Source organism: Acipenser ruthenus, chromosome 13, assembly GCF_902713425.1.
Source record: "Acipenser ruthenus chromosome 13, fAciRut3.2 maternal haplotype, whole genome shotgun sequence".
Taxonomy (NCBI): domain Eukaryota; kingdom Metazoa; phylum Chordata; class Actinopteri; order Acipenseriformes; family Acipenseridae; genus Acipenser; species Acipenser ruthenus.
The window spans coordinates 29,748,908-29,761,837 of NC_081201.1; the positions used below are offsets into that span (position 1 = coordinate 29,748,908).

Here is a 12,930-nt window from a genome sequence, read left to right on the forward strand (position 1 = left end):
ACCCTGCTACTTGAGGTATTCTTGCTGCTTGGAATGAAGTTTTGTTGCTTGAGAAGGACCTAATACCAGCTATGAAAGTAGCTGTATGCAAGAACATAATAACCTGGGCCTGGTTTATCAAAATGTGTAATCGAGATCAGAATAATCAGAAGATGTCATAGTTGGATTAAATGTATGCAGATATCAAACAATCTCAGATATCAAACAATCAATTACACTCATGCAGCAGTAGCACACCATGGTCGACTTGCAGGATGTGCAGTGAGGGACTGCTTTGTGAATAACTACTTCAAAAAACCAACACTTTGACAACAAAATGACGAAACCATAAGCAGAATCATGAAATGCCAGAAATTCAATTATTAAATTAATCAAAGATGTAGCTTTTACCCATGTTAAGTTTACTTATATTTTTATCCCCAACCTACAAACAAAAAAATATTTGTGTTGTATCAAAATGGAATTGTGTTCTTATAACTGCATACAATAACCAACAGACTTCAAATTATTCCTATAAAAAGAACCAAGAGCAACAACTGGTTTAATCATCTTTTTTTGCACCTCAAATTAAACACTTGTTCAGCTGGGTGTTTACACAGTTATGGGAAATAAGTATAATATGTGTCCTTAGAGCTGTGAAGCACACATATTTCATCAGCATCTATATCACTTGTCATCTTGTCAAGTGGTATAGAAAGGAGCCACAGATTTCAGCAGCCTAACCCAGACTGATACCTGCCAGAACTTGACCTGGCAGCGACAGGCACACAAATCAGTACAGCACTGCTGCTTTGAAGACTTACTTAAAGCCACAGCTTTACCAGATTACCAAAAAATACGCCCCTACTAAAAGCATCAACAAAGGAGACGAACATTGTCTGCTTTAAGTTCACAATGCTGAGGCTGGGTCTGTTTTTTGTTGTATATGTTTCTATTCAGTGGTGGACTATCGTCGTTTTTGGAATGACAGAAGGTGGAAACGCTATCTTTAGTTACACAAAGTATAAATAGTGTAATCTATCACCACTGTCAATCACGATGATTGATTACAGGCTGTCATGGAGGAGAGTGACATATTAGAAAAGTTTTGTTAACACTGCCTATTGCTAGTCTGCCTGCCACAGAAGCTGGTGATTAATGTGTTGTCAGCCTGTAATCCCACACCCCTGGCTAATGAGGCAAGAATTTATCATCTTTACAGAGTGACAGATGTCAGAAGGAAGGGATTCCAAGTGCTGGAAACAATATACTTTTTCTTACCATGCCTGACAAGTCTGACAGACCCTAAAAACCACAAAGAAGCCTTGTGTAAGCACAAACTTAATAGAGGGACTTTCATTTGGCATCTTCTTTAAATTCTGCAAATCAACAGCTATCCCTCAGAACAGACAAAATGAAAAAAGGCTCTTAATACTTTGAACTTCCATCTCCTTCAGGCCAGAAAATCTATAATATGTTTCAATTGTATACTGTCACCTGCACAAACTAAAAAGAAAAGGCCTTTGTATTCAGTGCCATATGAAATTCAGTGTGAGCCTTTGCAACGAGTTGTATGGCAACATATGTATTCAGTATAACAATGAGTGAATTTACATTCTGTTGAACAAAACAACTTATTTATAAAACACATTCTGCATTAAAAAAAACATTGTCTAGATCCAGTCTAATTTAAATTAAAATATACTATGTAATTTCAGATGTTTAATAATATCATGTTTAGCAGCTGAAAGGAAGAATCAACTACTACCAGCTACTGAATATTCTTAAACTGTCGGCATATTAATGTTAACCGTATGATAAAAGGTTTATTATATGTTATGATGTATATTGGCTCACATTCATTTTAAATGTTTTATAATCTGTTTCCTTTACAACCTAAACCTCTGCATACTGTTATGTGATGATATGAATACAAAGCAGTTCACAAACAAGCCATCTGTGTTTAATTAAGCTAGCTACATCTTATATTCATTTGAGGAAAACAAAGAAGGTAAATTGCAAATAAAGGGTTAGGAATGTTGCTAACATATACCATTCAATCATGCGTTTCAGTGCTATAATTGCTGAGAACACCTGTTGATATAATTTAAGTAAAACAACGGTTCAGTAATAATTGTAAGAGCAGTACACACTTACTATCTCTTAAATTGGTTTAACAATACGTAAAAAAAACACCAGGATTTGTTATAAATAAGAGACTTCAATGTATATGATTAGTTTCTCTAAACAATACCTGTTGCTCTAAGCTCAGGTCTAGAACTCCCTACTGACAAAAAAAGTATTTTACAACTTGAATAATTAAGAAATTGTTGGTAAAAAAAAAATAATAGTCTGCAGAAAAGTTCAGAAAAGTTCTATTTTATGTTGCATTTACAAAATGTGCTAATTTTAAGAAAATGTATTAATAAAAATGCAACTATTTAAAGTGATATAACAAGAATCAGTATTTTATTGTCTGAATGCTATTAACTGAAATAATGTGATGCCACCTTGCTAATACACAGAGACAAAGCTGCTGGATGTTATCACACACCATTTCCCTTACACATGCAGACAGTTAATCAGCCAAAGAGCAGCCAGATTTACCACCACACTGCATATACCCATTCAAATAGGAAGAGAGCTGACATTAATCATTTGTGAAATGAACAAGGATGAGCACTGACAGTGGGGTAGACATACTGAAGCAAAAAATAGAATTGTGCTGCTTGAGCTAAAGGAACGGTTCTGCTATATACCATAACCTGAATCTTCACACCACTTAACTAAAGTGTATTCCATGTGTCTTAATTCAAATTCCCCCTTGTGAACAGTCTGGCTTGTGTGGTGACGTCAGGCCAGGAAGGGGTAGCACACACAGACAGCACTGGGGTATATGAAAGTGCTGATGCGCAAATTTAATTATAAATAAAACATTTAAACAAAACAAAACAAAACAAAACACTTTCCAAAAGAAAACAGTACGTTGGCCAAAATAGACAGACAACACAAAACACAAACTAAAACAAGTATCGTGCTGGTATTGAACCAGCACGCGTAGCAATTGTTTTCTTTTAGTTTCGATTCTCAGCTCCATCTCTCTCCCGTTGTTTCTCCCTGAACGCACTCCACGTTCAGCAAAAGCTGCTTGTTTTTATATTGTGGCCGAGGGATCAACTGGCTATCAATTACCTAGTTTATCCCTCGACCACATTCGGCACAGGGTTTCTCAAATGCATGGTCAACAGCCAGTTTGTCAATAATTACTCGCTGTTGACCGCACATTCTCACGATTTTATCTGGATGGGGCATTTTAACCCACAATAAAAATAAAACGGCATGTTTTTACACACAAACAATACATTTTAAATAATAATAATAATACAACGAATACAAATACAACATAATACATATGCAGACAGGGGCGGGGTGTACCCCGTCACACCCCTATACCTCAACCACGAGCCCAAACATCCATTATAGGTTCTCTTTGTACATACCGGTACACATAGTTTTTTTTTTTTTTTTTAATAAAAAGCAACAGCAAACACAAAAACAAAGCATCCGCAGTAGCATAATCTAATGGGTATGTCATACCAGATTGAATCGTTAGATATCATTGTTATAGCCAGAAGTTAAAACGTTGTAGATGTTAATGAGAGGCTATAAAAGCATACATGTACTCCCCAGGAACACACATTTTTAAAAGAATAAGCAATCGGCAATGCAGCTCAATTGTTTGGAACTAAAATGGGAAAAAAGATAAAGCTCTTTATATAACCACATTGGGAACTCCTGAGAAGGAAGCAGTGCTCAGCATGATATAGCTGTTACTGCATGATATAGCTGTTACTGCATGATACAGCTGTTACTGCATGATATAGCTGTTACTGCATGATTTAGCTGTTACTGCATGATTTAGCTGTTACTGCATGATATAGCTGTTACTGCATGATATAGCTGTTACTGCATGATATAGCTGTTAATGCCATAATGGTGTCCTTGATATATAGCGTTTTTTTGTTTCAATCTAATTTAGACTTGACAGTCAACTGTTAATGGAAATAAAGTACTACTGGTATATCGGTAAAACTTGATTGTAATACATAATTTATAAACTGTCACAAATCAGTACCCCAAATCATAGTCGTCTATGATGATCTTCTTTTTCTTTTTCAAGTGCGAAATCAAACCATCTGCTTTCATCAGGGTGAACAAGAAAAAAAGTATTACGTCTGAAATGTCAGAGTTGTTTAAAATACAAATAAATATACTTAAATGTAATTAGGTAAAACTAGTTGTCTGTTCTGTAGGCGATCAACATTTACATTTCAGACTTGGTAATCTCTTGTAAACTGTAATGTGGTTTTCCTTTTTGAAGCAAAGGGAAGTTCTAATTTATGCCACACAATATAACTATACCACAAATATAGAATCTGCCACAATGCATAAACTGCTTCAATGTGGAAGTATACTACCTTACTGTCCCTGTGTATTGAACAATGAATTGGAGAAACCTTATACAGATAATTTGGACTTAATGAAATTATCGTCATCTACAGATTTTAAAATTCACTTTTTGTCCTGAATTTAAATTAAGATTATTATTTGCAGACAGCAGGACTGTTTACACTGGTGCAGTGGTTTTTTGTTCTGCTTAAACATTTGTTTGTCCCTGAAATGTTGAACCTGTGCATGCACATTAGGAGGATCCTTGTAATTGCGTACATATTTCTAAAATTGTATTTTAACCAAATGCAACTTGAAAAGCCAATAGGAGGCTGGAACTAGAACGTGACAGGCTGATAAATCTGTTAGTTTAAGCAGCAGTATTTCCAATGCTAAACCGTACATAAAACAGTTATTTTTACAAAAGTGACATTGTCTTTTTTGGGACCAGGCATTAGTTTATTATAAAACCATTTTAGTCACACATAGCTTGTTTTCATAACATATACACTCATCTTACAAAAAAAAAAAAAAACCTACAAACATTATAAACCTTTTAGGTGTAAAGAGTAGCACCACAACTTTGACAACAAATTCCCTAGTATGAGTTCAAACAACGACAGTATATCAGATGGGGCTTCTTATTACAGCACTTTTAATGAAGTACTGTTATGCTTGCCAAGTTTCTGGTGCAACACCAGTGTTGGAAGAAGAAGTGGGGTTTTAATCAGAACAACAGGAAATAAGTTGAATGCCAAGTAGAAATAAGAGAAGTCAGGGCACCTGAGCTTGACAGAGTAATTGACAGAGTAACTTTTGAACAAATAAAATGTACTATAAATTCTCACCCTAATGACAATATAAGAACATATATTAGACTGCTGAAGATATTTTTATGTGCTGAATGCTACATTACATCACAAACAACCCCCCCAAAACCAACAGTTATTTAAAAACTGGGGCATCACAATTTGCCTAGTACGGTACTTATCTTTACAGAATTTTCCAGAACACATCAACAAGCATGCTTAAACCCTTTTCACTCTTTTGAACTCATGTTTGTTATGATTAGGGTTAATATAAAAGGAGCTGCTAGAACTTGTTCCACACACAGGCACTTGATTTACCATTTTAAAAAAATCGATTTACACAGACCCTCTGTGACGCAACTGACCAGAGCTCAAAAACCTAATTTATGATTCAGGCTTTGGATTTGTACGACTACACATGAGAAGATGCAGAGAATAAAGCTACATTTTCATTACTGCCTCGACATATTCCTTGATGTTTAAAATCATTACTTGAGTAATGAAATAATGAAGGAGCAAATCTTACATTTAAATTATGTATAAATTAGTTTTTTTGTCTCTCCAATGACATGAAATGGCAGCATTCAGTTTATTAAGAGAACTTGGAAGATCAAGCTGACTGAAACGACTATACATTTCTCTGTCCGGAAACTTTTATTCAGCACTTTTTTTTTTCATTCGATATAACTATATTTTATTTTTGGTCCCGGACAACTTATTTCTAACTGTACACTTACAAAATACCACCTGACATGAAGTGTGCTGTACATCTCAAAATAAGTATAAGAATGTCTACTAAGACTAGTAGCAACACTCAGATTAAATCTAACTCTCTTTTTTTTCTTTGAGCAAATGCCATGATTTCAATTTATAAAGCAGATCTAAAAGAAACGCATGAAAAAATCTGCCTGTAAAGTGTGTGTCTAAACTTGCAGCTCAGATCAAATGACATTTAGGTGACCCACCCAAGCCATTTTACTTTGAACAAGCTAATAAATCAATCCTGCAGCAATTATTAACAATCATAAGTTTTACAATCTGTTTATGATGTGCAATTTAATATGATTTATGAGAAGACTATGAGTCACCCTTCTAATTGCAGTAGTTTTTGTGGACAGTGACCCTGTTCTGACCTCTTCCCAGCTGTGAGCACATTTGTAAGAACTTATCTCGCATTTCTACAGCAGATTTTATTTCTTGACACCTTGGTGATAAAAAACGTGTTCGTGTAGCAAGCCACAGCCAACAGGAACTGCCAAAATATATGTATTTATGTTTGGCACTTTTATCTTTTTTCACATAGGCAGGTCTGGTGAAAGATGTGTGTGATGAAACCCTGTGTGTTTTAAAGAATATCTGCTGCTGTATAAACATATAGCCTGTGGTCTTCCTTATAAACAACTACCAAATCACTAGGAAGGGTTGATACCGCCCCCTGACTGTTGCTATGACTACAGTGTGGAGTTGGTGTTCACATATTTGGCGCCTATCAAACACATAAAGTGAGCCAAGAATAACATAACAGCGCTGGCTTGATCTTTAAGGTAAAATCTCAATCTACACATCCAAAGGACAAATATAAAAGCAAGGGACATTTCATATTAGAATTCACTCGGCTGAACTTTAAAATAGATGCCAATACATACTGTAACTATACTGCAACCTTTTTTTATATATATTCAGATATCAGACTGCAAATGACATATCTCACCTCTTCCTCCTATCACATCAAGCAGCATTAGTGGTTTGTGACCTTTGACAGGTGAGGCACAAAATACTTGTAAGTTTGGGCACCAGTTCCTGTTTTTTTTTTTTTTTCTCAGATAGATAATTAATCCCAGCGATTTGTTTTCTGTTATTGAGTTGCTGTGGATGCCCATCCTGTGTTGAGCACAGGTTAGGTGAATGTAGGACAGATTGTCATTGGTGGCTGGGCTGTGATGCCAGTCAAAGGAAACAGAAGTTAGGAAAAGGATAAATAATGGAGCCAGGCGGGTAGGTCACAGGTATTAGTGATGGGCTTGAGACACTCTGCAGCAGGTCACTTAGTTTACATGTGTGACAATGACCTCCATAACTTACTTCGCTTGTGAGAGCCAGAGCATGAAAGACAGACAGAAAGCCTCATTTTATACATTGCTTTTCCTGGCTGCAAGTATGTCAGTGTTTGAAGCCAACAGAAGTACTTACTAAACACATAAAAACATGTTAATAAGCTAAACTGTGACAAAAATTTGAAACTATGATTAACTTGCTAGTAAAGTACTTCTGCTGTATTTGATTTAGAGGCAATAACTCCCCTATTGAGAACAATAAGGTATTCGTGCTTTTACAGCAAGAATGATTTATTTTATAGAATTATTTGGCACACACACTAAGGCACGTTCATACCGAGCTGTGCAAAACGCTGTTAATAATTATCTGGATGCTGCAGGGAACCCATAATTCTGAAGTACATATGAACATTGCAAGTAGATATCTGAAAGTACAGCAAGATTTTTTTTTTAAACTCAAACCAGCAAGTTCTTTAAAAACACTACAGGTAGAATAATCTGTTTTCAGGCTTGTAGAAAATCCTTTAAATTAAATTGATAGAATATTCTGAAATATTAGATGCACATTTTTTGTTAATATAAATTGATCTCGACAATACCTATCTGGAAGTCAACACTTTTGGGTTTTTGTATAAATGCACTGAAAGTCTTCATTATTACACATAGACCATGTCTAAAAAAAACTTTGCATATTACAAATTGATATAAACTGGTTCTGGCACTATATATATATATATAAAGGGCTGCTTCGATTAACAGATTAAATCAGACCGATTAATCAACTAGAAAGTTGATGGCAGATTTTATTTATTTTTTTTTTTTATTATTTAATCGTGCAGAATTTTAATTTTTTATATTAAATCAAGTCAACCAATAGAATATCTGCATTTTCTCCGCGGCAGTCCAATCATAAGTGAGCGGAGGTGGAACATAAACAGTTGACGGTAGGTTTAACCAATGGGAGAGTCAAAGATCTGCCCCTTGTTATGCAGGTGTCCAATCACGAGTGAGCAGAGGCGGGACATACACCACTGAAGGTATTATCCGTTTCAGTTGAAGGTCGTGTAACTTTAAACAATGGGAAAGTCAAAGACCTTCCCATTGTTTTGCATCTGTCCAATCATTAGTGAGCAGAGGCAGGACATAAATATGCTAGGGTGCACATTGTAAGAATAGCTGAATTTCGCGCGATATTGCTTATATTATAGAGACTGTTATCGAGAATTATTTTGAGAAATTTAAAGTAATATTTAGAATTGTTTTTTACAAAGTAAACAAAAAAATGTCATCAGACAACAGAGACATCATAGTCGATTTCAGTAGGAATCAATTTTCAAGAAGAACTTTCTCAGATAAATTGAGATTGCTAAAAAAGGGAGGTATACACCACAAATACCCGAACTGACACAGGAAGAAGGAAAGGGATATATTCAAATTATGAAAGGTATCCGTGGTTTACGGGTAGTTGTCAATTAAAAAAAAAAAATACTGCTGGGACTGTCTTTTGTTTAGTACAGAAATGGCGATATGGAACAGTACTGGCTACTGCCATTTACGATGTCTATCGAAGTCAGCACAAAAACAAGAAAGTTCCCAAAGTTACCTGCGAGCCACTGTAACACTCAAAACTTTTGGACAAACCCGGATAGATGTTCAACTGGATGAGCAGAAGGGTAGGGATACAAAACATCACAACGAGCAAGTAAGAAAAAATTGTGAGGTTCTTAAAACACTTGATTGATTCTGTTGTTTACCTTGGCAAGGAAGAACTGGCATTCAGAGGGCACGATGAAGGCACATAGAGGTGATTATGTGGAATTACTTTCACTGATTGCTGACTACGACAGCATGCTAAGCAATCAATTGTCAATAGCCACAGTATTCCCGGGTACAGCTAACAAGATGCATAAAGAATAAAATCAGTACAGGAAGCCACGTATGCAGCTTTAATGTTTTAATGACATCTACAGCAATTTCTATCAAAACTTGGTGTGCACAAAATTAATATTTTCATTGCACCAATTTTGGTTTCCCCCCACACCATTGCCCTTTGATGTCTCAATTAGCCACACAGTACTGTGAACCAGAAGTGAAAGAGCCTACACTTTCAGCAAAGGGCTGCCTGAGCCACAGGTCACCAGCTAAAACAAAACCGAGTTGCATGCAGCATCAGGGACCCAGCTGAACTAAATAATAAACCAATCCACTAGTTATATGTGTTTTTCGTTTTACCACCAAATCACTAATTAATAATCCCTACAGGTAATACACTTGATCTAATACTTTTAAGTAAAAAAAAAAAAATATATATATATATATATATATATATATATATATATATATATATATATATATATATATATATATATATATGACAGCTAGACTTCTAGCCAAATGTCTTGATATATTAATAAGAGACTCCATTTTTATATTCATATTTCATGGCAAATAGACTCACTCACTGGTTAACATTTTGTAACCACAGAAAAGGTTATGCATTTTGAAAACTTCTGACATTCATATTGTATTAAAGCTTACTGCTGTTTTATTAATGACATATGCTCCTCCGAAGTACGGTACATATATTAAATGCCATGTTTGAAAGCAGCAGCTTAAATTGTGGTCACACTCAATTCTGACAGGACTCCTGAGGCTTCCCAAGTTTATTTATTTTTTTGAAGTATGACCATGCACATTCACTTTCATAACATTTTTTTTTTTTAATTTCACTGCAAGAGAGACATTTTGGCATTAACATCAGTCCATCAGAGTACATAATGAGAATAAGTTGTATTTTGGGCTCCACACTGTTTAAAGAAAACATTTTGGTATCATAAAACTGTCAAATCCACCCTACTTTTCTCTTAAATTAAGTCTGAGGCTTAATAATTCTATGTTATTGTGGTATTTCAGGAATATTTAGATGAACGCCACAGAATAATAAAAAAAAAAAAAAAAACAGTTTTAATCAATTACAAATGCTGTCATTTTTACAAGAAACTCAGCAAAAGAAACAAGGGAGACACTAATTACAGTGTGTTGTAACATTGTTAATGGCACCCTGTCTTTTAATGTAAGACACCCTACTGAACAAAACATGAAAGCAAACACAAATATCTAATTATGCCATCATCTCAGGTACCCACATTCTGTGTAAGTTTAACTACAGTCTCTATTAATTGGTGACCTGCTCTATTGGTCAGCAGACAATTGGGATGATGATGAAGGCAATTAAAGACAAAGAGTACACACGTCCCGCAGAGCTTGTTATGGCTGCCATATCAGGTCTCATCACTCAAAATAAAGGGTATGTAAATGCTTCCATGACAGTACAGTCAGCCCTGCTGAGCACAAGTGGGCCATTTGACTCTACACCAAAGTGTGCCTGTGCTTTCAATCTATTAAATAAGCAGAATAAAGGTTTGCTTAATTCAGATATTTTAGATTGTATTGCAGTATGTTTTACAAGGATATGTGTTATGATTCATATTTTTATTATTTTTATTGTGTAGACCATTAATGTAAAGTACTTAATTTACTGTACTATAGCTTTAAATCTGGTTTACTCCCTCAACTTCTAACAGGAACAATTATATCAAGGGTGTTATTTTTTTTCTTAGTTTATTTATAACACTGCAGTGTTTTAAGAATTTGTATTTATTGAATATTGTACCTCATGCTATTTTTAAATATGTTTTACATCGAATCACCTTTTTTTCCCTTGTTTAACAGAAGCTATAACGGCAGTAGGTAGCAGCTGGGGTATTTTTGATCATTTCATAGTGTTATTGAGTGGCAAAAAAAGGATTCAGGGATGGTGGGGCTAATGTACCTGGATCTGAAACAACCTTGTAAAGACAATGTAGAACTAAAAACGTATTGCTTCTGATTAAGTAGAGTACATACAAGAGTTATAACATAGAATAATGTAGTAAATAATAAATCAACCAGGAGTCACATATTTTAGTACAAAATGTAATAGGATTGTGGGACACTGTATTTAAGTAATTATGAAACCCACAACACAAGGAAAAGCTACATTATCTAGTTCCATAATTTGTGTGACAAATTATAAGTGTAATTGTATCGCAGGGCTTTTTTGGTGGGGGTCTGTTCCGTAGGACAAAAATGTAAAATGGGAACTCCATGGATATTTTTGCTCTTTGTTTTAATCGTTTGAGCTGTACATCATGACTAATTGTTTACCAGTTTACTTGAAATACATATCATATCCAGTTTGACTAATTTTTTAAAAGAAAGCAAAACGACATAACATTTCTATTGAATTATATATGTAAAGCCTTCAAAATAATTGTAATCACAAAATGTTATTGTTTCCCTGTCATATCAAGGATATGACCCGATTAGTTTCACAATATGCCTCCATGTCTCTCACAGTGTTTTATGGTTTTTAAATTGATTATGTGTGTTGTACCCAAACATCTAGCCCTAAATCACACAAAAAAGTTTTGCCTGTCAAAAAAGTAAGACAATGTCATATTTCAGCTGTATGTTTTCAAGATAATTATAATAGTCACTAAAAATGTATTGCTTTTTAATTTTTTTTCATTTTCAATACATATTAAATAAAGCCGAAACCCAGCTATATTTTGTTGTCAACATCCTGTTTGTTATTTTCCATTTTTCTAAGCATAGTAGTGGTTTTATTGAATATAATGTTGCTGTAGAATTAAAAACATGCAATAAGTTTCCACTGCTAGAAATTGGTTGTTAGTTTTTTTTGGTAAATACATAATTCATAGTAATAACTTGTGTATTTGGCATTGTGTTTTAAGACACATGAATGGATTCATTCTACAGTACTCCTAAAAAAGTATTGCATTCATTTCTATCATCCCAAAACTGCCAAACAGTTATTCTTAGTTTTTATTCTTGAGAACAAGTTACTTCATGTAACAAGATAAGTAGTGTGTGAACTAAAATGTATGCAGTTAGATTATACAACATCTACAAAGTCTTTCATTTTCTGTGCTATGCTGGAAAACCTAAATTCTTGAGAAAAAGGGTCTCCATAAAATAATACGATAATGTATCTGTTATTTGAAAAGAAAATGTAGAAAATATGAACAAAGAAGAATATTTAATCAGGTAAATTAATATTTTAAAAGGGATTACTGAAAGCTTTGATCATCTATACCAGACAAACATCCTGGACAGAGCACCTCTTTAAATGAGGGTTATCCTATGAATAAAATATTATAAATAAATATTTAAATAAACAAAATCTTTAAGTGGATGTACCAGTCTCCCTACTAGAAAGATGTTGTTATAATGTTATATCTGCTACTTTGAACTTTAAAACAGTATGGATTGTGATAACTGTTCAGACTGTATTAAAATGTTACGTTTATACTTCAGGTATTTGTTACAAGCAGATTTTCTGAACACATAATTAGCATAACAATGACCTTTACATCCTTGAACTGCTTGTTTGTAAGATAAGAAAGCTGAGTCTGAATATAGAGCAAATCTAACAGATTACATGTAAAGACGAATGCGTGTGCACTTCAGAACAAGCAGAGAAGAATAATTACAAAGCCAGAATATAATTAAGCAATTTTGACTGTTGTGTACTTGAGCTGTCGTTCTGATGTGAAGTGCCGTCAAGTTCAGCAACA

At 34.4% G+C, this 12,930-nt stretch overlaps 1 protein-coding gene across 3 annotated transcripts in view; it reads right to left on the bottom strand.

Moving 5' to 3' along the window:
- The window catches only part of LOC117418089 (leucine-rich melanocyte differentiation-associated protein-like), a 332,909-nt gene that overhangs the window by 125,871 nt on the left and 194,108 nt on the right, over positions 1–12,930 (bottom strand). The window lies entirely within an intron of this gene.